Source organism: Nannobrachium achirus (assembly GCF_963921795.1).
Source record: "Nannobrachium achirus genome assembly, chromosome: 1".
NCBI lineage: Eukaryota > Metazoa > Chordata > Actinopteri > Myctophiformes > Myctophidae > Nannobrachium > Nannobrachium achirus.
Window position 1 is genome coordinate 59,509,195 of NC_137810.1, and position 24,606 is coordinate 59,533,800.

The following is a 24,606-nucleotide window of genomic DNA, read 5'->3' on the forward strand; positions in this document are numbered from 1 at the left end:
TCACGCTTTTTCCAAAAATAGCAGATCTACAAGCTTGCCACGCTGCGAGCTTGTATATCTGCTGTTTTTCAATAAATAAAGCATTAAAATAATGATACACAATAATGTGTGTATACCGATCTAAATTGGTTAAGCTGGCGATTGAGCTGACAGTTCTTGGCAGCGCGGGGACGGCCCTCTCCTGTGGGTCCTGCCAGCGGCTGAGTGCTCCGTTGTGAAAGTGGCGTGCGGTCGCGCGACGTCTGTGTGACAGGCCCGACTTCACACTGACCAGAACCCCTCTCTCTCTCTCTCTCTCTCTCTCTCTCTCTCTCTCTCTCTCTCTCTCTCTCTCTCTCTCTGCTCTGTGCCCCCGCTACCCCTGCCCAGCCACTGATGTCATCCCAGCTCTGCCACACACACACACACAGACGTATACAGACACGCATACACACGTAGACACACACGCACACACACACACACACACACACACACACACACACACACACACACACACACACACACACACACAGACAGACGTATACAGACACACACACACACACACACACACACACACACACACACACACACACACACACACACACACACACACACACACACAGGGGTGTCGCACTGGGCCCTGCATGGGTACAAGGATTCACTGCGGTCCCCCCATGAATGTTCTTCATAGAGGAGGGGGTTTAACCCATTTGGGAACTGGGAACGCATTATTTTGTGCTTTAACTAACTTTATCTACAAGCTCACAAGCTTGTAGATCTGCTATTTTTGAAAAATCGTTGAAATTCTTGGGAAAACCCCTACTGTATGTTTCTATGTCAGAGTGGTGCTCAAACTTTTTCATGTGAAGGACCCCCAACATGATATTTGACCACGGACCCCCTTCTCAAAATATTTAGTTCCAGGGACCCCCCCAAGAAGCAAAATCTGAGTTACAAATGTTTGCTTAAAAAAACATTATATTCAAAGATTTGCACACATATTTTCACGACTTTTCAAAAATAGCAGATCTACAAGCTCGCAGCGCGGGAACTCGGTGCCGCGCTGCGAGCTTGTATATCTGCTATTTTTCAATAGCTAAAGTATCAAATAATTAACTTAATTGGGCCCTAGTAACTCAGTCCCACTCCCCCCCCCCCCCCTCCCCCCTTGTGACGCCCCTGCACACACACACACACACACATATACACACATGGATACAAGCAGGCAGAGTCTGTGTCTATGCTCTTCCACTCTCCCTTAGCCGCTACCTTCCGCTGTTTACGTTTCCCTCAGTGGCCCAAAAACAATGCCAGACATGCATGCTCTACCACAATGACTACACACACGCATGCACGCACACACACACACGTAGCCTATACACACACACACACACAAAAACACGTGTACACAGACATCCGCACATGCACGTGCAAAGCCACATATATGCACACACACACGCGCGCACGCATGCAAATCCGCACACATAAACACAGACCTAGCCTAGCGCTTATAATGCTAGTCTGACATCATCATGGGGGTGTGTAGGGTTACAGTGTGTGTGTGTGTGCACTGTGCACGAAGGAGGGAAGGCACGCACACACACACATATGCGTGCCTTCGTGCGTGCATGTGTGTGTACACACAGAGACCATGTCTTGGAACTGTGTTATTGCCACCGCACACAAACACGTATTCTAGCGCTGGCTAACAAGGGTGCGTTCAGGTTACTGAAACGAGATGATTCATGTGTCTCCGTAAGGCCCTGTGACTTCAAACAGACCCGCTCTCCTCCCCTGCTCTCTGACACTATTTATTTTTACGTCTGAAACGACTGAAATAAAGAAATAAAGGCCCGCCGCGGTGCGCGGACAGGCTAGCGTCTGCTATCTGCCCGGCCTGTCAGGAGTTGTTGTACTATGTTCCAGGTGCACGGGCGCACGCACACGCACTAGGGCATTCACGAATAGTGATTTTTAGTATTCGAATTATTCGACCTCAAAGTATTCGAATAGTGGAATATTTGACAGGACTGGACAAACTGTCAAATATTAAGTAAGCAAGAGGCGAACATTGTGAAAATAGCCGATCTACATGCTCACAACGCCTCGCGTTGCGAGGCGTTGTGAGCATGTACATCTGCTATTTTCACAATATTTATCTGTGGAACCGAGTCACATTAAATGTAATACCTACAATTCCAAGTGCTTGTCAGGGTGGGGGTCCCCAGTTCAAATAGGTCTATTTTGGGGGTCACGGCTCGACTTCGGTGAATAACGTCGAATAGTGACTTTGATATTTGAATATTCGGTGAATGCCCTAGCACGCACACACAAACACACGCACAAAGACGCATATTGACATGGTCACGCATATAAGTGCTGTAGTGTACAGATGTGCCATTTCAACACTTCACACGTCCTGCCATTGACAAGACAGTAGATCTTCAGGGGATTTGCAGAATGTTGAGCTTGTAGATCAGCTATTTTTGCTATTTTCACGACCTTCTCTTCTACCTGCAGGTGGATTCTGCTTTTCAATGGGAATGGAGTGGTTTCTTTGCCATTTGCGGGTTTCTGCCAAAAAATACGCTCCATTCTCCATACAAATTTTAAAAGGCCAAACAGGGAAATAAACCTGTGGAAAAAATGCATTTGCAGGATGTTTTCAGGAAAAGAGCAGGAAATACTGAAGAGTTGAAACGGCACACCTGTATGTACCGGTAGGTGCCCGGCAAATGTTCCATTGCTAAAGTGTTGATTTGTCGATTCCAGTGGTGTAAAATAAGTCCTGTACTTAAGTACAGTTTTGAGGTATTTTTACTTTACTTGAGTATTTCCAGTTTTCAGTACTTTTACTTCTCTTCCACTACATCTCAAAGGCAAATATTGTACTTTTACTCCACTAGAATTATTTGAAAACTTTAGTTACTAGTTATTTTGCAGATATAAATGATTATATTATTATAAAACATACATTAATCCACTTTAACCCTTCTATACCTAGACTATTTGAAAATAGCTGATCTACAAGCTCACAAAGCCGCGTTGTGAGCTTTCAAACATTTTATACTTTTACTGTTGGTACTTTAAGTATATTTTGATACCAATACTTTCATACTTTTATTCAAGTTTACATTTTGGATTCTGGACTTTTACTAGGTAGGGTGCCCTCACACCAAAATACCTAGAGTTACTCAAGTAAAAAACTTAGTAAGTAAAAATGTTTACACCCAGGTCGATTCTTTGGAGTTAACATGAGAAGATTACCATTAACACCGGGAAGGCATCTTTGTTACGTTAGATTTTCAACCACTTAAGACCATTATTTTATGCTTTAACTATTAAAAAATAGCAGATATACAAGCTTGTAGATCTGCTATTTTGAAAAATGTCTGAAAATTTGTACAAGTCTTTCAATATTTTGACATGATTCTATAAAACGTCTTCTAAATTATTTCTTCTAAATCAGTGGTTCTCAAACCTTTTCATGTCAAGGATCCCCAAAATTAGGCCTACATGTATTTGGCCACGGACCCCCATCTTAAAATATGTTGTTCCAGGGACCCCCCAGAAGCAGAGATTTGAGTTACAGAACTTTTGATTTAAAAAATATATATTCAAAGATTTTTTTTTTTAAAAAGAAAGAAAAAATCATGCATTTTCAAAAATAGCTAAAGTATAAAATAATTCCAGGTACTAGTGTCTGTCCATGCTTGACATTACTCCGACCCTGCACTTTGTAAGTTGCTCTCTCTCGCAAATTTTAGATTTTGTTTTCGCGGATGTTGTTCCTCAAACGGGGTTTTGTCATCCGTGAGAAGTGCGAAATTGTTAATAGTTTTGTGGATTTATGAAAAATACCGACATGGCGTTTATGAGTCCATCTGCGCACAGATTAATCTAACTCTGACAGTGACATGCAGAAGACTATATGCAGACAGAAATAAGACTTCAAATCTCTCTCCCACACACAAGCATGTGCATGTGCATGCGCGCGCCCACACACACACACACACACACACACACACACACACACACACACACACACACACACACACACACACACACACACACACACACATACACACACACACACAAACACACACAATTTGCATGCAGTGATCTGGGGGTCTCCTATTTGGGCTATATGAGAATGCCGTTCGTCGTTGTCGGGCAGAAACCTCGTATCTCCAAGTTTCAAATTTGTACGTTCTTTCGCAAAGTAAAGCCCTGCTTCATCACACAAGGCCGTCGCACAAGAGTAGTGAAAACAGCCGATGCGAGGCGTTGTGTGCTTGAAGATCGGCTTTTTTCACTAGTTTAAATCATTTTTAAAATGATAAATGCAAAACGAACGGTTTTGTGCATACAAGTATTTCACCCGACAACGACGAGGTTGCTATGTTCTTTGTAAGGTAAACTATGGCCTGTATAATCCACAGTGAGAGCAGCCTGTGGGCCTACGGCTGGGAGCCCGCCGGGCCCGGTGAGGGTCTCCTGTCCCCTTCCTGTTTAGCCTGGGCGTCTGCCACACGTAAACACTGCAGGGACATGTGGGTGAGGGGAGGGAGGGAGGGAGGAGGGGGGGGGGGCATGGTTCCAATCTGTGGTGCACTCGGTGCTGTGCTGTGAGCTTGTATATCTGCTATATTTTTTTATAGTTAAATCATAAAACTAACACCGTACATATGCTTTTGCTTCATCCACCGACCATGGATCTCTTGACGAGAATAATAGACTTTCGACAGAAAGAAAGGTGTCAAGATGCAACAAATTAGGTTTAAAGGAGTAGTTCACCCCCAAAATGACTTTTTTCTATTGATTAGTCACGCCATGGAGAGTATAGTCACGCCATGGAGAGTAGAGTTCAATAATACTTTTGGGTTTTTGTCACATTCCTAAGACAAAAATTTGATTCGAGTAAATTTGCCCCCATTGATTCCGGAAGGGGGTAAATTTATTGTTATCACCTTTTTGTCTTAGGAATGCGACAAAAAACTAAAAATATCATTGAACTCTACTCTCCATGGTGTGACTAATCAATAGAAAAAAAGTCATTTGGGGTGAACTACTCCTTTAAGAAATGATGGAAGCCATCTACGACAGGTGTTTTCCAACATTACCATACATTATATATGGCTTTAAGTTTGTACAGTATGTGCAACTGCACAGTGAAATCCTCAGTGTTCCTTTAACTACGAGACTATGAGTGTGTGTGTGTGTGGGCTATAGTGTAAATAGGCTACATAAACCTGATGCTTGCCCATATGAAATGACTTTACGTTAAGTAAAACATGTGAGCGTACTCCTTTCTTCCGCCGCTGGTTCCAATCCCGCTGCAAAGCCACCCCAGAGAGGGTCTGTATGAGTCCACAGACAGGCACACACACACACACACACACACACACACACACACACACACACATACACACACAGCCTGCAGCGAGGGGACGCACACAGTCACACACACAGCATGCCATTGTTGGTGTGTGGATGTTCCTCACTTTCACTCGGGCCACGCATTTCCTCCCAGAGGACTTTGGTCTCTCTCGGCTGTGTGTGTGTGTGTGTGTGCGTGCGTGCGTGCGTGCGTGCGTGCGTGCGTGCGTGCGTGCGTGCGTGCGTGCGTGCGTGCGTGCGCGCGCGTGTGCGCGTGTGTGTGTGTGTGTCTGACTCGGTTGCATGAAATTATGCGGTAAAATGTCTGGGAAAACAATGTGTTTCAGGAGATGTCGCGTTTGAGCTGAGAGTCAGAAAGTCTGCTTGGTTGTCGACTGTATTCCTAAATCAGAATGTATACATGATGGAGTAGCCTAATGCTGTGGTTCTCACAGTGGGGGTCCGTCCAGGCAGGACCCTCAGGGTTCCTTGAAGGGGTTCCGAATGGACAGATTGGACCCTTACACCTTACAGGTCTGTAACTCTGAGAGTGTACAAATGGAACTAAATGGACCCTTACAGGCCTGTAACTCTGAGAGTGTACAAATGGAACTAAATGGACCCTTACAGGTCTGTAACTCTGAGAGTGGACAAATTGAACTAAATGGACCCTTACAGGTCTGTAACTCTGAGAGTGGACAAATTGAACTAAATGGACCCTTACAGGTCTGTAACTCTGAGAGTGGACAAATTGAACTAAATGGACCCTTACAGGTCTGTAACTCTGAGAGTGGACAAATTGAACTAAATGGACCCTTACAGGTCTGTAACTCTGAGAGTGTACAAATGGAACTAAATGGACCCTTACAGGCCTGTAACTCTGAGAGTGTACAAATGGAACTAAATGGACCCTTACAGGTCTGTAACTCTGAGAGTGGACAAATTGAACTAAATGGACCCTTACAGGTCTGTAACTCTGAGAGTGGACAAATTGAACTAAATGGACCCTTACAGGTCTGTAACTCTGAGAGTGGACAAATTGAACTAAATGGACCCTTACAGGTCTGTAACTCTGAGTGTACAAATGGAACCAAATGGACTCCTATGGTCTGTAACTCTGAGAGTGTACAAATGGGACTCATAAGGGTCCGTCTGGGGTGTCCTTGAAATGAAAAGGTTTGAGAACCACTGGTCTCTATTTTCAAGAGATTTTCAATCTAGCGCAGCGTAGTTCATTTGGACACGGACGTTAGAGTCTAGATATAACCTGAACCCCCCCCCCCCCCCCCCCCCCCTCTTCATTCACTAACAGTTAATTACTTCATACGCCCACGTTCATTCTTACTTCATTCTCATTCGCTACAAGCTACTTCACGCACGCCCTCATTTCTCAGTGTAGTCCTTATAAGCAGCCTCTGCTCACTGCTCATTCTACATGTTCAGCGGTCAAAGCAGGTTATGTGATGTGTGTTGGAAAAATAGTCTGGTTTACTCAGCGCTGCATGTAGCATTTGGTTGGAAATTAGGTGGGGCAAAAAGAGCCTAATCAAAATGGTTCTGGAGGTCATTGGTTTATCTTGTCTTGCTTTGAGTTGTAAAGTTAACCTGATATCCTCGATATTTGCAGTTGTTCTGTGAAGTTGCGGCATAGTCGTTCAATGGATTCTGACAGTCTCCAGGAATTAGCCTGCACCATCTCCTGTATGGGGAAGCTTTCATTTCTGCCCTGCAAGAGTTCAGTCTCTTCTGTGTACGATAAGTATGGTAATGAAGGTCTTGCTCACGTGATTACTTTGTGGCTTATAAACGTAGGCACCAGTAAACTTTCCAATGTGGTGGAAAGTTTGATAATGGAGGCTTCTTTGTAACCAGAAGCCTCTCATAACCAGTCTGTACTGCTTCTATCATTCACACATCCACACCTGTTCTCAGGCTGGCAGTGTTGCCAGGTCTGCTCATTATAAGCAACTTTGTTTTTTGTTCCTGTTAAGTTTCTAGTTATGGGTTGCTTCTGTTTGGGCTTGTTCTGAAGTGTAGTTGTCTATATGGCCTTGCCTTCATCGTTCCTTTAGAAAATGGCAAACGTAATTAAAGCGGTGAAGTGGTGAACTTTGGGCTTGTTTTCATAGACCTGGTCCCTTGTTTCACTCACAGACTCTGGCAACCGGAGAGTTTCCTCTTGGTGTGGTGCAGTGTTGATCTCACCTCAGCACTCTTTCTAGCTTGCTTTGGAGTCGATTAGTACAGGAATTGAGTCGAGATTGAGAATATGATATTTAGTTAAAATGTGCGACGGGAAAATGTGGTTAAGAGCTGCCTTAACACATGGGATGCTAAGGTTTCTAACATTTCTAGCTGTTGCTGCTGCCACCGTTCACTCACGCTTTATTTTGAAGAGACTCGGAAGCTTCGTGAGTGTGCACGTAAGTGTCCACTGACGATTGAGGAAGACAAATCCATTTGTTTACAAACGCTCGCGAAACTAAAATCCAAACCGCGGCCGAACATCGCGGTAAAGTGTCGCCGTGAAAACAATCAGATCTCTGCTTCCCTGGCGTTCTTTTCACCTCATTCATAGATAAAGCCCTTTTTATGTTTCAGGCTAGAATAGAAATCAATGCAGCCTAGAGCGTCCATTTTCTCTCTCTCATCATCATCATTTATTTAGCTCACGACCATGATCACATGGTATGGAGCACAGCTCATATTATATACATAAATAGTATACAAAACATTACAAACATTACAATAATATTCAAACAGACGTAGCAGAAAAGCGGGCACGACACATCATTTGAACAAGGGCAAGGTGTTCTTTAGGAAAGCTCCCAATTTACATATAACTTTTGCCTTGTCGGCTTGTAGTAGTAGAATCAATTTCCACATAGATGGATGGGTTGTATAGTACTTTGGCAAGTATTTTTGTCTGAGATTCAAAATAGTAAGGTTCTTACACTCAAACAGTACATGGTACTCATCCCCGACTCTGTTGTCATTGCATAGATTACAAAATCTCTGGCTTCTTTCTAACCCTTTATATCTGCCAGTAACCGTTGGAATTCTTGTGTTATTTACTCTGAAATTACAGATTGCCCTTCTATAATTAAGGTTTTCACACAGTAAGTATTTTTCTAGTTTAAACTCTTGTTTAAACTCCACATAAATGTCACATGATGTCATACTGCTAAGTTCACTTGTCCAATTTTGCAAAAACTGATCTTTCAGCCTTTGTTCGACTGTTTGTTTCAGCCAGTTAATGTTGCATTTCTGGGTCAGCCAGATATATGACAGACCACAGTCGTCCAGTATTCTCTTAACTTGAGAGACCCATGGTGATACATATACGCCTGGTGAAAACCAACTTGTTGCGACATTTACTGGTAGATTAAAAGTTCTACATTTTCCAAGGAGGGAGTACATGGCACGTGAGGCCTGCTTGTGCAACTCTTCAATAGCGATCTTAAATGAACCATTATAGTTCATAATAACTCCAAGATATTTAAAACTATGGACAACCTCTAAATGTTCTCCATTACAGTCAAACTTCAAACTGTTGGCGTCTGCTTTTCTGCATCCAAAGACTGTGACCTTTGTTTTTTCACTATTCATTTTCAATTTCCACTTTTCACAGAAACCACACATCTGATCTATTGCCTTCTGTAATCCCTCCTTTGTATTAGACATGACGATAGTGTCATCCACATACAGCAGTAGCATAAGCTGGAAGTAGCTGTCTATAGTTGCATCATCAAAATTGATGGGCTGGCAACCATTGCGTGTAGCTCTCTCTCTGAGCTACGGGGTGACGTATGGACTAGGGTCATTCACAGGGCACGCAGCATGCACGTAGAGCTGTATAGTACAGTTAACCCCTTGTTGTCTCGTTCAGGAACGAGACAACTCCTTTTGGTAGGGTGACCCCTAGTGGCCTTAACTCGTTACTGAACGAGTTTGGCACCTAAGTTGTTAAGGGCTTCCAGGTTTGAGGCCTATTTGTCCTAAAGCCTAGTTTGAGTGTTTGGACCTTGAGAAATGATGTATACAGCCTAGTAGCCTACTTGGTAAGTAACTTTATGTAACTTTTGAACATATGTTGACATTTCATTATCGGCCTATATGAGGATATATCCGATTGGATAGTCGGAGTATTGTGCATTGTAGCATGTGGTATTGTGATTTCCTCATTTTAATTGTTTGGTGGTGAGCTAATGCTAGCATCCAGGTTGTTTGTTCATGCTAAGCTAAAGCTAGCTTTCATCTAATCCTGTGCTTGACATGTGATAGCTTCATTGCTTGGTTAGCATAAACTTTATGCAGCTCTAAGCATTCTAGCATTGTATAATCGGCATTGTATCATTTATTTATGATGCAATTCATAGCTTACATGCATTCATGTTCTGGACAGGTGAAAGCTTCACTGTTGTTTTATACATTGTCTCGATGTTTGTCCAATGGTGATTTATTGATTGATGTGTTTTGTAGTGTGCATAGGAAAGGTATAGTTTTATGTCGGTACAGTTCACGGGTTCATGGTCAGCTAAAAGGAGATCAAAGAAAGCTTGGGCTTGTTGTATAGGATCCTTCAAGTATCTCAAAATGACAGACGGCCTTCTTATTGATCAATGGATAATTCATTTATAATCACTATGTGTGAGGCTGGTATCAAAATTCTGCCTGGATCCTAAAGTTTAGGTAGCCTATAATAGGGGCAATTAAATATAATTATTACATTAAATGTATACATAAAATAATAAAATATGCCTACTTAAACAACTTTAATTAAACAATACAATATTTAATTATGGTATAGAAGGATTGCAGGTTTTCATGAAATAAGAGATGATTACTCATCTCCAGTGGGTAATTGTTCCTTAGGGGTGCCATTTAGAAGGCATTAAAGATTAAGTAGCTTTATTCATGTACTAGCTTTATCATGTCATTTTAAAGTCGTACTGAAATGGCTTCTGGTCATTTTATTTAGAAGTATCAATCTGGAATGGAAGACTGTGTGTTGTGTGTTCTGAACCAATCAGAAGGGCTCAGTCCTTCAGGCGATGGGATGGTTAAATTTGACTCACCTGATGCTTAGTTTTGGTTGTAGCCTCATTAGCTGCATACGCAGGCAGAGGGTGTCTGCCAGTGGGCCAGTTTTGTTACCAAGTTGCTTATCCATAACCTATTACGTTTCAGATTCATATTTTAGTGTGCTGATTAAGTTTACAATGATTAATTCAGTCTGGATGTCATCTGGATGACATGCAAAGTGGAGTATCTCTGTAATTAAAAATCAGCTGTGTTGGAGGAACATGCAGCAATAGGTCGTACTCAAATGGGTGACTGTAATCAAGGTTCATATATATTAGAGTCTTGCTACGTCTTCATGCAGCTTGTTTTGTTCACAGGAATAATTAAGATTTCGGTTATGCACTTTTGATAGTAAAATATCAAAAGTCTCTGTCTCTGTCTCTCTCATCTCATAAATGCCTCCTCCCTGTGGCATTTAGCTTCAGTTTTAATGGATGCTCTGTGATAGGATAACATGTGGATTGTACTATGGTTATTCTATCATGATTGTGGTATGACGAAATGTTGATTGTACTATGGTTATTCTATGTGCCGTAATTTATGATGTAATTGGAAGTTCATGTTTTATGTACATCTGTAACATATGCTCTGCTCTGGGGGGTCTGAGATAGCAGATTCTGTGTTATGTTATGGTTACACAGATAAATCTGTATATCATCAGAGCAGAGCCCATCTGCCAAACTCAATGTAATATCACTGCATAAATGGTTATGTTATTTCTAATAAATGTCAAATGGTTAACTCTAAGCTGAAGTGTTTAAATGGATACATTTTATCTATGTGAAAACCTGTGAAATGGGACGTTCTGCATATAATGAGTAGCCTACTTTTACTTTTGCACTTTAAGTATATTTTGATACCAATACTTTTCTTTTACAAATTACATTTTGAATTCCGGATGTTTTAGTTGTAACAGAGTATTTAGTATTGACACTTAATACGTGAAAATATTGTGAGAACTTTTTTCCACCAAAGGCTGCGACTTAAAAAGCAGGAAGAGGAAGTGAGACTTCCAGAAGATGCTGAAACTTGCAGGATGAGTGTGCACGGTGCAGCGAGCGAGTCACAGCAGTCAGACGTGCAGTGCTCACGTCTCGGTGCTAAATTCGCTTTGTCTTAATGCGAATTTCTGATAATTCGCTTCCTATTTTCGAATAAGCTTGTGGAAACATGGCTTATGTCACTGCAGATCACAGGGAGATAATGAATTCAAGAGTACAGGCTGCACAGTGCTGCCGGCCGCACCCAACTTTTACACTCTCTCTCTCTCTCTCTCTCTCTCTCTCTCTCTCTCTCTCTCTCTCTCTCTCTCTCATCTTTGACGTAGGGGGGCTCCACCATGACAGCATCCCTTGGGTCTTCTGAGGGACCACACAGCGGCGCATAATCAATCGTCAGCGTGTGAACACAATGGCAGCTAGGGGTGGAAAAAAGCACTCACGTTTTTCTTTTACTACTGCAAAGTAGAGATACTCTCTTTTACATGTCCGGGAATTCAAAATGTATTCTTGAGTAAAAGTAGAAAGGTATTGGCATCAAGATTGTTTGTAGTCGAGTAAAAAATTACAACATTTGCCTCTGTGATGTAGTGGAGTAGAAGCAAAAAGTAGAGAAATTGGAAATACTCCAATAAAGCAAAAAAGAAATACCTCAAAATCGTACTTAAGTACGGTACTGAGGCCAAATTCCAATATCCTCCCTAAGCCATGTTGACTGTTAACTCACGGACTTAACTGACCTGGCATAATAGTGACTAGCTGTGGTGTGAGGAGTGTCAGCCTCACACCACAACTAGATCAGTATTATGCAGCATGACGTCACAGTATAAACCACGATAGGCTCCCTGTGAGCAGGCGGATGGTTGTAACTGTTCACTTAAACTGTCTTCTCACGCGTGAGAGGTGGTGATAGATTTATTTTTCTTCTTCTTCCAAGCAGTCTTGAACAGGGAACACATTATTACTTTAACCATTATTTTTGCTAAATCGTGAATATTTTTGAATCTCAAAACATTTACTTCCAGGGACCTCCCGGAAGCAAAATCTGAGTTACAGATGCTCGCTTAAAAAAAATACATATAATCAAAAATGTGCACACATTCTCAAGACCTTTCAAAAATAGCAGATCTACAATTAGCTTGCAATTCGGCACTCGGTGCCGCGCTGTGAGCTTGTAGATCTGCTATTTTTCAATAGTCAAAGCATGAAATAACGAAGGCCCCTCCACCTTGGGACTTAGTAACTCAGTCTTGTGACGCCCCTATGTGCAGCTCTGTAGCGCTGGCTGGCTGGCTGGCTGGGTGGCTGCCTCTGCCTGGTTCGCAGGCGGGCCACGTAAAGTTCTCCAGTTTGTTTGTTTGCTCTGCCTTGGCACCATAAAAAAAACGTGTGTGTGTGTGTGTGTGTGTGTGTGTGTTTTCTGCGTGTGGGGTGGTGGGGGACATGGTGGCTGCTGCGACTTCAGAGAGCCCTGTATAAGTGTGTGTGGGTCTGCGGAACAAATGTTCCCCCCCCTCCAGATACTACCTCACCACCAGTGGTGGAAAAAAAAGAAGGCTTACTCACAATTTCTTTTACTGCAATGTACTGTAGAAATACTCTGTTACAAGTAAAAGTCCATAATTCAAAATGTACTTGAGTAAAAGTGTGAACGTGTTGGCATCGAAATTAAAGTACCAAAAGTAAAAGTACACATTGTTTGAAAATAGCCTATAACTATAAAACAGGGAAATAGTTGGATTGATGTATGTTTTATGATATAATCATTTATATCTGCAAAGTAACCTGTAACTACATTTTTTCAAATAATTATGGAGTAAAAGTACAATATTTGGATGCCAGATGTATAGTGGAAGAAGTGGAAGATGATGACATCAGGGAGTGGAAGTAAAGGTCTATTGGAAATTGGAAACACTCTATTAAAGTAAAAAGACTTCAACATTGTACTTTGGTACAGTACATGACTAAACATACTTAGTTACTTTCTCACCACAGAGGGGGCACGGAGTGATCAGGCCAGCCGTGGGGTGTTGTACTGTAAGTCAGTGGTTCTCAATATTTTCAGGCCGCGACCCCCAAAATAATCATATTTTAGATATTAGTAGAGCCATTACATTTTGTATAACACGGTTCTATTGTGAAAATAGCAGATCTACATGCTCACAACGCCTCGCAAGCATGTAGATCGGCTATTTTCACAATTTATGCCTCTAATATGTGACAATTTGGCCCAAGTTTAATTGGTAATTTTAGAGATATTAAAAAGTCCTTACACCGTCACTTTAGAAATGTGAAGATACCCTCTATACACTTAAACGTTATGTTGGTCCGTTTACTGTTGAGAGAGAAAACAATGTTGCACATGAAGTGAATCATCTGGGGACCCCCCCAAAATAATTTGGGGACCCCTCTGGGGGTCCCGACCCACAGGTTGAGAACCACTGCTGTATGTGACGTATGTGTGAACGTGCGGGTTGCGGCGGCGGGGAAGGGGGGGGGTCGAACCGGGTGGGCCTGGGAGAGGGGGGAGGGGGGTGGGAGACGGGACGGGGGGCTTTTGGGGTCCCGGAGCATCATTACCCCCCAGCAGCAGGATGACAAGAGCACTTCTTGTCCTCCTCTTTTCTTTTCTCTGTTCCTCCCGTCTTCTCTCTCTCCCCCCCCCCCTCCCCTCCCTCTCTCCTCTGTATCCTGACTTCACCCACATCACACGACCCGGGTCGCTATGCAGGAAGTGGAGCAGGGAACCCCCCCCCCCCCCCCCCCCCCCCCCAAAAGGAGAGACAGGCAGAGAAAGAGAGAGAGAGAGAGAGAGAGGGGGGGGGGGGGGGTACGGCATAATAAACACATCCCAAGCCGTGAATATCCTCCCGCCTTAGACGAAAGAGAGAGAGAGAGAGGGATAGAAGAAGAGACATCTGGAGCTGAACGCTGAGAGAAAGGAGAGGAGAGGAGAGGAGAGGAGAGGAGAGGAGAGGAGAGGAGGACTCGGAGGAGGGACGATATGAAAATGTCATATCACGATAAATTGCTGTAGCATTTTTCTGATCATACTATATATAATATAGAAATGAATTTCCACAAGGTAGAGTGACCATGAATACAATATATTTATTTAACAACAAAGTTGAACAAAGTCTCTGAGACGACACGCATGCTCGTGTCGCTCCCGTTCTCTGGGCAGTGTCTTATTTATACAGGACAGTTGGACAAGAATAGGCAGTGTCTATAGATACAGGTCTATTCTTCCAGAAGTATTCCATATATGGACTGATGACGTCGGAGCAAGCATTGAGCAGCTCAGCTGTCCAGACGGGCAGCTGCTATCAAGTCAATAATGTAGTGAAAAGTGACAGATACACATAGTATATATTGATACATTTCTACTACATATTGTGACCAAAGGATATCCATTTACGATATTCTCGGGATAAAATATCCAACATCCACTATCCTCGGGCAAAACATTTCCCAAAAAATAGCAGATCCACAAGCTCAGAATGCGCTGCGACGCATTGTGAGCTTGTAGATCGCCTATTTTTTTTGGCAAAGAGATTTGGCAGAGGGGGTAAAAAGACAGTATCAAGTACGTATATTATACAGTAAGTACGTTTTACCAATAGAGGTTTAAGTGGTGGGGATGGGACGATATGAAAAGTTTATATCACGATTATTGTGACAAAAGAAATCACGATTTACGATATTATCACGATAATCAAAATCCATTATCCTGGGCTGAACATTTGCCAAAAAATAGCTGATCTACAAGCTCACAACACGTCACGTTGATAGAGACATTTGATAGAGAGTGAAAAAAGACTGTATCGAGTACGTATATTATAAGTACCTTTTACCAGTTATTGAGGGTTTAAGTGGTACTGGATATGCAGCTCTGCAAATAAAAGGTGAATTGATCCCAGTGCATGACGGAGGACGATTTCACGATAAATCAAATCTCCACGACACGATTATGGTGAGTGTTTTTTATCACGATAAACGATAATATCACTTAACGTCCCATCCCTATTAAATGGTACCAGATATGCAGCTTGTCAAATAAAAGGTGAATTGATCCCAGTGCATGACGGAGGACGATTTCCCGATAAATTAAACCTCCTATAAACGATAAACGATAATATGGCTTATATCGTCCCATCCCTACAGACAGGAGAGGAACATGGAGAGAGGAGAGGTCTGGGGTCCAGGGAGAAGGTGGAGTCCAGCTGGGTCCCATTAGGGCCGGACCACATGTGCCAGTGGGGGGGGGGGGGGGGGGGTACCGGCGGGGGGGGGGGGGGGGGGGGGGGACCGGCGGGGCACAGAGGGCAGCGGGGAGGAAGTGCTGAGAGCGACGGGCGTAGACCCTGTGAAGCTTTATTAGGCCTTTGAGAGCGGGGAACGCAGATCTACAAGCTCTCGGTGCATGCGCTGCGAGCTTGTAGATCTGCTTGTAGATCTTGTAGATCTGCTTGTAGATCTGCTGTAGATCTGCTATTTTTGAAAAATCGTGAATGTTTGTTTGTGAGTCTTTGGATGTTTTGACCTGGTTCTATGAATGTCTTCCTCTAGTCTAAACCCTTCTTCTAAAATCCGTGGTGCTCAAACATTTTCATGTCAAGGACCCCCAAAATGACATGTATTTGGCCCACGGACCCCCCCCATCTCAAAACATGTTGTTCCGGGGACCACCCAGAAGCAAAATATTTGAGTTACAAATGTTCACATTTAAAAATATAATATTGAAAGACTAGCCAAAAGAAAAATATAGATTTTTCAAAAAACAGCAGACCTACAAGCTCGCAGCGCTGCACTCGGTGCCGCACTGCGAGCTTGTAGGTCTGCTGTTTTTCGTTAAATCATTAAATAACTCTATAGGCCTACATGGGTTAGGCCTGTCGTCTGCTCCTCTCTAAAGCCCCCCACCCCTCCCGTACCCCCCCCACCCTCTGCCCTCGGGCAGCGCCAGGGCAGAACAGTATAAAACTATTAGAGGGAGGGAGACGGGACCGGACCACCCAGACACACACACACACACACACACACACGCACGCACGCACGCACACACACACACATGCGCGCGCACACGCACACGTGCACGTACGACTACACACTCTCAACATAATGGCTACCAGGAGGAGGCCCCAGCATGAGTACTGCAGCTGTGCAGAGGGATGGACCCACGTGCACGCACACGCACACACACACACACACACGCACACACACACACACACACACACACACACACACACACACACACGCACACACACACACACACACACACACACGTACGCAGACACACACTGTGGTGACACACGCACACCGAAAGCGAAGAGGAACGGAGACGCTCCATCATTGTTTCACATGTCACACACACTGGTGTGTCAACGTATTTGTTCCTTTTCTATTTATTTATTTGGGTTGCGAGACAGTCTGGTGTAAACTCTGTCCCACAGAAAATAACAATGACATGTGCACGTGTGATTAATGTTTACCCCAGTGTGTGTGTGTGCGTGTGTGTGTGTGTGTGTGTGTGTGTGCGCGCGCACCCGAATGTGTGTGTGTGCACTCGAATGCACATGTGTGTGTGTGTGTGTGTGTGTGTGTGTGTGTGTGTGTGTGTGTGTGTGTGTGTGTGTGTGTGTGTGCGTGTGTGCGCGTGTGCGTATGTGTGTCATGACCACCTGTGTAAAGCATGAGGTTCCTTTTCCCTACATGACAAGAAAGGTGGAGAGGTCGGTGTGTGTGTGTGCGTGTGTGTGTGTGCTTGTGCTTGTGAGCATGCATGTGTCTGTGTGTGCGTGCATGCCTGTGCATGTGCATACACATTTGAGTGTCTATGCTTTGTAGATTTCCAGTAACAGACAGAGAGAGGTGTGTCATACACCTGCTTAGACCCACCCTCTACTCCATCCCTCCATCCTCATTCGTCCATCCATCCATCCATCCATCCATTCATCCCTCCATCCAAACACGTGCACACATAGACATCAAAGGGGGCTTGAGCCCCTGCTTTTTATCTGTCTGTAAAAAGTGCCCTCTCCAGACCATGAATGCAGTTTTACTATGGTGAAAGAAATGCAAATACCCCCTCTTTCCATGCCATACCTGCAGGCAGCATTCAAGAGAATTGCCTTGTCCAAACTTTCCTGAACTTGAATGCAGCATCTTATGTTGAAATAATGTCCCTCTCTGTGTAGAAATCCATGCCGTTGGTTACGCCACATCTCCAGTATTGACTTGATTATGCTTAGTTCAGTGTGGTATCAAGCACAGAAAATAGCCGACCTCCAAGCTCACAACGCGTCGCAGCGCGACACGTTGTGAGCTTGGAGGTCTGCTATTTCCGATATTTTCACAAAACTATACTGTACTATATGGATATCCAGGTGATGATAGTCAGCAGTCTTGATTTGCAATTGAATTCTGGCTTGGCCATAGCTGGAGCATCCATATATTGTTATTCCCAGATATGCGCTTAATATTGATGACATGGGGACAGGGATCTCCATATATGGACCCTATTCACGCCCCGCCCACTCAGCAAATTTCTCAGCAACTTCCTGGTGCTGACGTCAGCTTTGAAGGGTAAACCCTGTTAAAAGCCCAGAGAGTTAACAGACATCGCTGGACTTGAAGCCTTTTACCTTTTAGCCTTTTTTGTGCCTTTTACTATCTTGTGTTCTTGATCATGCTAGCCGTATTTTATACTTTACAATTCGGAAATTGCATTAGATTTCTGTGTTAACTCTATGGGCTTTTAGTAGGGTTTTCACCTTCAAAGCGTGACGTCAGCACCAGGAAGTTGCTGAGTGGGCGGGCGTGAATAGGGCTAATTATGGGCATAAAAGGGACAAGGATGTTGTGTGACTCGTGTCACGTCATACCACACTGGTTACTACCAGTAAGACTCCCTAATCGGGAGATAAGCGACCGTTGGTCGCTTATCTCCACAAATAGGCCAAAAGTTTGTTTTACCAATTATCAAGACATACGGGCAGTTGACAGTTTGCCATGGTTACTCATTGAAGTTGAATCTCCATATATGGAGATAACCTACGCATCACACTAAGTCTGACCTCACCAGCCCATATTTGGGCATGAGCAACTTATGTCTCCATATATGGAGATATGATGACATCACACAGTCCTCAGCCGATGATGTGGCGTGATGTCATACAATACACAAACGAGCCCTGCAGTATAAAGGGGCAATTCTTGCCAGGAAAGAAGCATTTCTTCGACTCAGACCTTATCGCCAGGGTTGGCTTATAGCAGCTGTCGGTAGATAATGCCGGTCTTATATACTCATTGAAGTTGAATCTCCATATATGGAGATAACCTACGCATCACACTAAGTCTGACCTCACCAGCCCATATGGGCATGAGCAACTTATGTCTCCATATATGGAGATATGATGACATCACACAGTCCTCAGCCGATGATGTGGCGTGATGTCATACAATACACAAACGAGCCCTACAGTATAAAGGGGCAATTCTTGCCAGGAAAGAAGCATTTCTTCGACTCAGACCTTATCGCCAGGGTTGGCTTATAGCAGCTGTCGGTAGATAATGCCGGTCTTATATAAGGGTCATTTGTGTACGGTGTGATGTCATACTGATGTCAGCAGTGTGATGTCATACTGATGCGGAGATATGAGCAGGGCAAAGGTGTGACGTGTGACGTGTGACCGACCGACCGACCGACCGACGGACGGCCGGTGGAGGTTTTGATACCAGTAAGACTCCCTAATCGGGAGATAAGCGACCGTTGGTCGCTTATCTCCTGTCACACTGCTGACATCAGTATGACATCACACCGTACACAAATGACCCTTATATAAGACCGGCATTATCTACCGACAGATTAGTAACAAGATGTCAAAATCATTGAAGGTTTACCCTACTAACCAACTGTTTACCATAGCAACCATGTTTTTTACCTTAGCAACCAACTGTTTACCCTAGCAACCAACTGTTTACCACAGCAACCATGTTTTTGTTACCCTAGCAACCAACTGTTTACCCTAGCAACCAATTGTTTACCATAGCAACCATGTTTTCTTACCCTAGCAACCAACTGTTTACCCTAGCAACCAACTGTTTACCATAGCAACCATGTTTTTTACAGGGCCTGGGATTGATGACATCAGAAATCTCCATATATGGGCATGAAAGGGATTTTCTTTCTGGAAATATGTCTGTGGGGTGCCACATTTGGAATAAAACACTTACATCACACATCTGGATATCCATACAGCCCATCTAGTTTGCCTGTGTCCATTTATGCCCATATATCTGATGACATTGGGACAATGATCTCCATATATGGGCATAAAACTTATGTTAATTAGTAAAGCCTGGGGATCTCCATATATGGGCATGAGGGGTACCCTAAAAGGGCATCATCTGGGAATAGCAAATATAGTTATCCTAGAAAGTGAAAATCTTACATCAAAGGCCATAACTACCTACCTACCACCATACTGCATTCCTCATTAAACTACCTACCAGTAAGATGCCTAAGGGAGAAAAGCAAAGGGCGAGGTTGCACCATTTCTTGGTCTTCTGGCCAGTGATGTATATCGGACCATTTAACCATATATGGAGACATCTGGTACCCATAGATATTCACAGATATGGGCTTAATATTGATGACATAAGGGATCTCCATATATGGGCGTAAAAGGGATTTGGTTCCCCTGGCATCACAGGGATCTCCATATATGGGCATAAAATGGATTTGGTTACCCTGGCAACACGGGGATCTCCATATCTCCATATATGGGCATAAAAGGGAGTTGGTTCCCCTGGCATCACAGGGATCTCCATATATGGGCATAAAAGGGATTTGGTTCCCCTGACATTACAGTGATGTCAGTGGCTGGTTCTACAGAGGGGATCTCCATTTATGGGCATAAAAGGGAATGTATGTATGATGATGTCAGATATCATAGACGTCATAGGACTTTCACATAACGAATAACTGAGTAAGCATGTAAACCCCGTAAAATCTATATTTGGGCATGGCTGATCACCTCATCATGATGACACGAGCAAACACAGCTGAATTGTATAAATGATCAGTGCAGAAACCAACAGAAGTATTTGACCAAGACTCTTGATCTTCAAGAACCCTGAGAACCTGTATTGTTTGGTATTTTACCATTTTTGGTGTTTGAAATGTTGAACTGGACTTTACATCGTGAAAGTGGATTCAATATATTGAGACGAGGCAGGTCATCACTGCCAGCATGACTCACACCATCCTTCCTAGACGATTTTGACATATTGTTACTAATCTGTCGGTAGATAATGCTGGTCTTATATAAGGGTCATTTGTGTACGGTGTGATGTCATACTGATGTCAGCAGTGTGATGTCATACTGATGCGGAGATATGAGCAGGGCAAAGGTGTGACGTGTGACGTGTGACCGACCGACCGACGGACGGACGGCCGGTGGAGGTTTTGATACTAAACTGCGACCTGACGGTCGCAAACACAATATGTCCACATATGGGCATCCCAGATATGGGCTTAAAATTTATGGGCATAAAAGGGATTCTATTAGTGTGGTTGCCTTAACAGGGCATCATCTGGGAATGTAGAGGTCAGCTCCATATATGGAGATTTAGGTGATGATCCAGTCATCTCCATGTATGGACAATATTTGGATCCGAGATGTAGTGGAGTAGAGGTAAAAGTATTGGAAATTGGAAATACTCACATAAAGTACAAATACCTCAAAATCTTACTTAAGTACATTACTTAAAGGAAGGGTAACATAACGGGCACTACTTTGTGTCAATAGAACAGTGACATAGTTGTGAATATATTTGCCAATGCAACTATACCCTGAAAGGGTTAATATTGGGAGCTGTAGGAAGAAGGAGGTCCCAACTCCCGAGGCACCGCCCAGCCGCCTCGGAATGTGACGAGCCAAAACAGTGTGTCATTTATAGAACACGCTCACGTGACCCAATGATAAGTGAATGGGAAAAGGCTGTGGGAATTACGCTATTGTATACTTTAATAATAAAGATAAATACATAACATTGTTAATGACCATGACCAACGATCTGAATTCTGTCCCCTCGTATATTATTTTATTAATTTACGTGACTGATTTCGCTATATTCATATTGAAAACAAGTGCTTGCAGTCGCGAGGGGCGTGTCTTGACTCGCTCCAGGCTTGCTAGAGCGGCTACTGGAGCTCTGCCCGGCCCAGCGGCCGGGCTCATCCGTGGGTAGAACTAACAGAGGAGAGGGGACTCGGTGTTTGGTTATGGAGGTTTTTTCCTGTTTTTTTACGATGACCAACGATATGTATGCTATCACACGTTGTGTTATGTTTCGTAATTGATGGGACTGATTTCGCTGTATTCATGCTGAAGCACATGCAGCTCGCACGAGTCTACAGTCGCGGGGGGGGGGGTCTTGACTTCGCTCCAGGCTTTGTGGATAGCGGCTGCTGTTCGCTGTTCATGCCGCGATGAGAGGTTCATGTGCGGGATGAACAAGCCATTGTGACTCGGTGATTTTTATGGAGCTTTTCTTTCCCGGGCCGTTTCTGGGACAAATCATCATGACAAAATAAGATAAATAGGGGACAGCCGGACAGGGCGACTATTTGTGAGGATAAGTGAATAATAATTAGAAGATAGAGTTAAAATAAAACATTAAACCAAGCACTTTGGCCGAGGCTTGCGCTCGCATCTACGCTCGGGACTCGTGTGTAAAGTATAAGTAGCCAACATTTACTCAAGTACTAAACCAAGCACTTTGTACCGAGGCTTGTCATCATTGTGAGTGGATGAGAGCCGCTCGCCCGCTAAAGTAACTAAGTAGCCTACATTTACTCAAGTATTGATTGTACTTTGAGGTGGAGATAGCCTTCTTCTAATCGGCTCGCCTGCAGTCGGTAACTAAGTACGCTACATTTACTCAGATACTGTACTTACGTAGGGCCCTACACTTTTGAGGTATTTTTACTTTATTGGAGTGTTTTACATTTCAGTACTTTTATTTCTACTCCACTTCATCTCAAAATAAATCATTGTAGGCTACTTTTACTCCTCTGCAGTTATTTAAAAAAAAAGTTATTAAAAATACTTTGTTTAATTATTATTACAAACCATTCATTAATTACTATATATACATCGGCCATTTGAAATTAGCCGATCTACAAGCTCACAGTGCGTGACAGACATTTTCTTGTAACGGTTTATTTCTACATTGTAGTATCGATACTGTTACTTGAGTACAAAATATGAGTACTTCTTCCACCGCTGCGCTGTCAGTCCGTGCAGCCGTGCTGACAAGGAAACAGCAAGGGGGGCGTGTCCAGCTTGCATTTCACCGAGACAAGAGGGCAGGAGAGAGTCTCTTGTTTACGTCATTTTCACGCGACAACTTTATTTCCGAAGTTATTTCCCAAAATGGCCCCAGTTGGTCTTATTAATTTATAAACCTCAAATGTAACTATATATTTCCAAACTAATATGACTCAAATATATGTTAAAAATACTTAGGGGGACCTTTAGAGACATGTGTCAACAGTTTTACAAGGCAAATTTCATGGTGCCTACACTTTAAGTAAGTGTACTTTACTTTACATCACTGGTTGTAAATTTGTTTATGTATTAGGGCATTAACGAAAAAGTCGACAAGTCGACTCAGTCGACTTCATTACACAAGTCGACTCCCACCAGAGAAAGTCGAAGTTGAAAAAAAAACTTTCTATTGTGAAAATAGCAGAACTACATGCTCACAACGCCTCGCATCCTGCCTCTATATATTTGACAATTTGTTTAATTTGTCATTTTAGAGGTACAAAAAGTCCTTAAATTGGCACTTTAGAAATGTGAAGATACCCTCTATACACTTAAACTTTATGTTGGTTTGTTTACAGTTGAGTGAGAAAACAATGTTTCACACCAGTAAGACTCCCTAATCGGGAGATAAGCGACCGCCAGGTCGCAGCGTGATTTTAGGGCAAAATGTGTTGGAGCAGTGTACAAAAATGTGTTTGAAAAAATCGGCCAGATGGTGGCGCTATATGGGACAGATCCATGTTGATGACATGAGTGTAGACATACTGTGTACCGATTTGCATGATTTTAGGGCAAAATGTAGGGGCAGTGTCCAAAAATGTGTTTGTAACAATCGGCCTGATGGTGGCGCTATATGGGACAGATCAATGTTGATGGCATGAGTGTAGACATATTGTGTACCGATTTGCGTGATTTTAGGGCAAAATCTGTAGGAGCAGTGTAAAAAAATGTGTTTGAAAAAATGGGCCTGATGGTGGCGCTATATTGGACAGATTCATGTTGACGGCTCTCTTGGCGCCGCCGAGGCGGACGCGTGGGTACCGGCCCCGGCTCTCCCGGTCGCTCCTAGCCCGAGTTACGGCATTTTATGTGTGCTGCAGTGGCGGGGGTCCTCCACTAGGACGACCACTTTTGCATCCATTCTGGAGCACCAGGAGTCGGTGGTCCCCGGGAATTCCCCGTGAACAGCCCCGTTGGTGTGGTCATTTGGTAATCTTTGCACTTTTTGGCGGCGGCTGAAGGGGGTCCCTGGGGGTCCCTGGAGCTCCGGGGGTCCTTGGAGTGGGGTGGAGGTTGTGGATTGGCATGCAAGGAGTGTGTGTGCAAACTTTGGCATGGATTGGGGCAACGGTGGCGGAGATATGAGTTGGGGAAAAGTGTGACGTGACGGACAGACTGACAGACTGACAGACTGTGTGTGTGATGTGATGACATCATCAAGCGATAAAGTCGACTTCAACTCAACTTTTTACTGAGTCGAGTCGACTCACGAATCATAAGTCGTTAGCCCTAGTTATGCCCTAGTATGTATTATCATCTAATTGCCCATCCGTCCGTCCGTCCGTCCGTCCGTCCGTCCGTCCGTCCGTCCATCCATCCATCCCACGGCCTGGGGGGACACAGTGAGTGGAATCTGATTGCTTCCTGCAATGCGGTGTATTTGAGCTGGGTGAGAATGGATCTGATCTGCAGGCTTTGATTGGACCGTCAGACTTACAGGGCAGCACATGTTCTAATGAGAGCTGTCTGTCTGGTATGTCAGCATTAGCATGCAGGGTTCACACAGTCTTTGAACTGCTGCAAATTTCGGCTATTACGGTAGTGCAGAG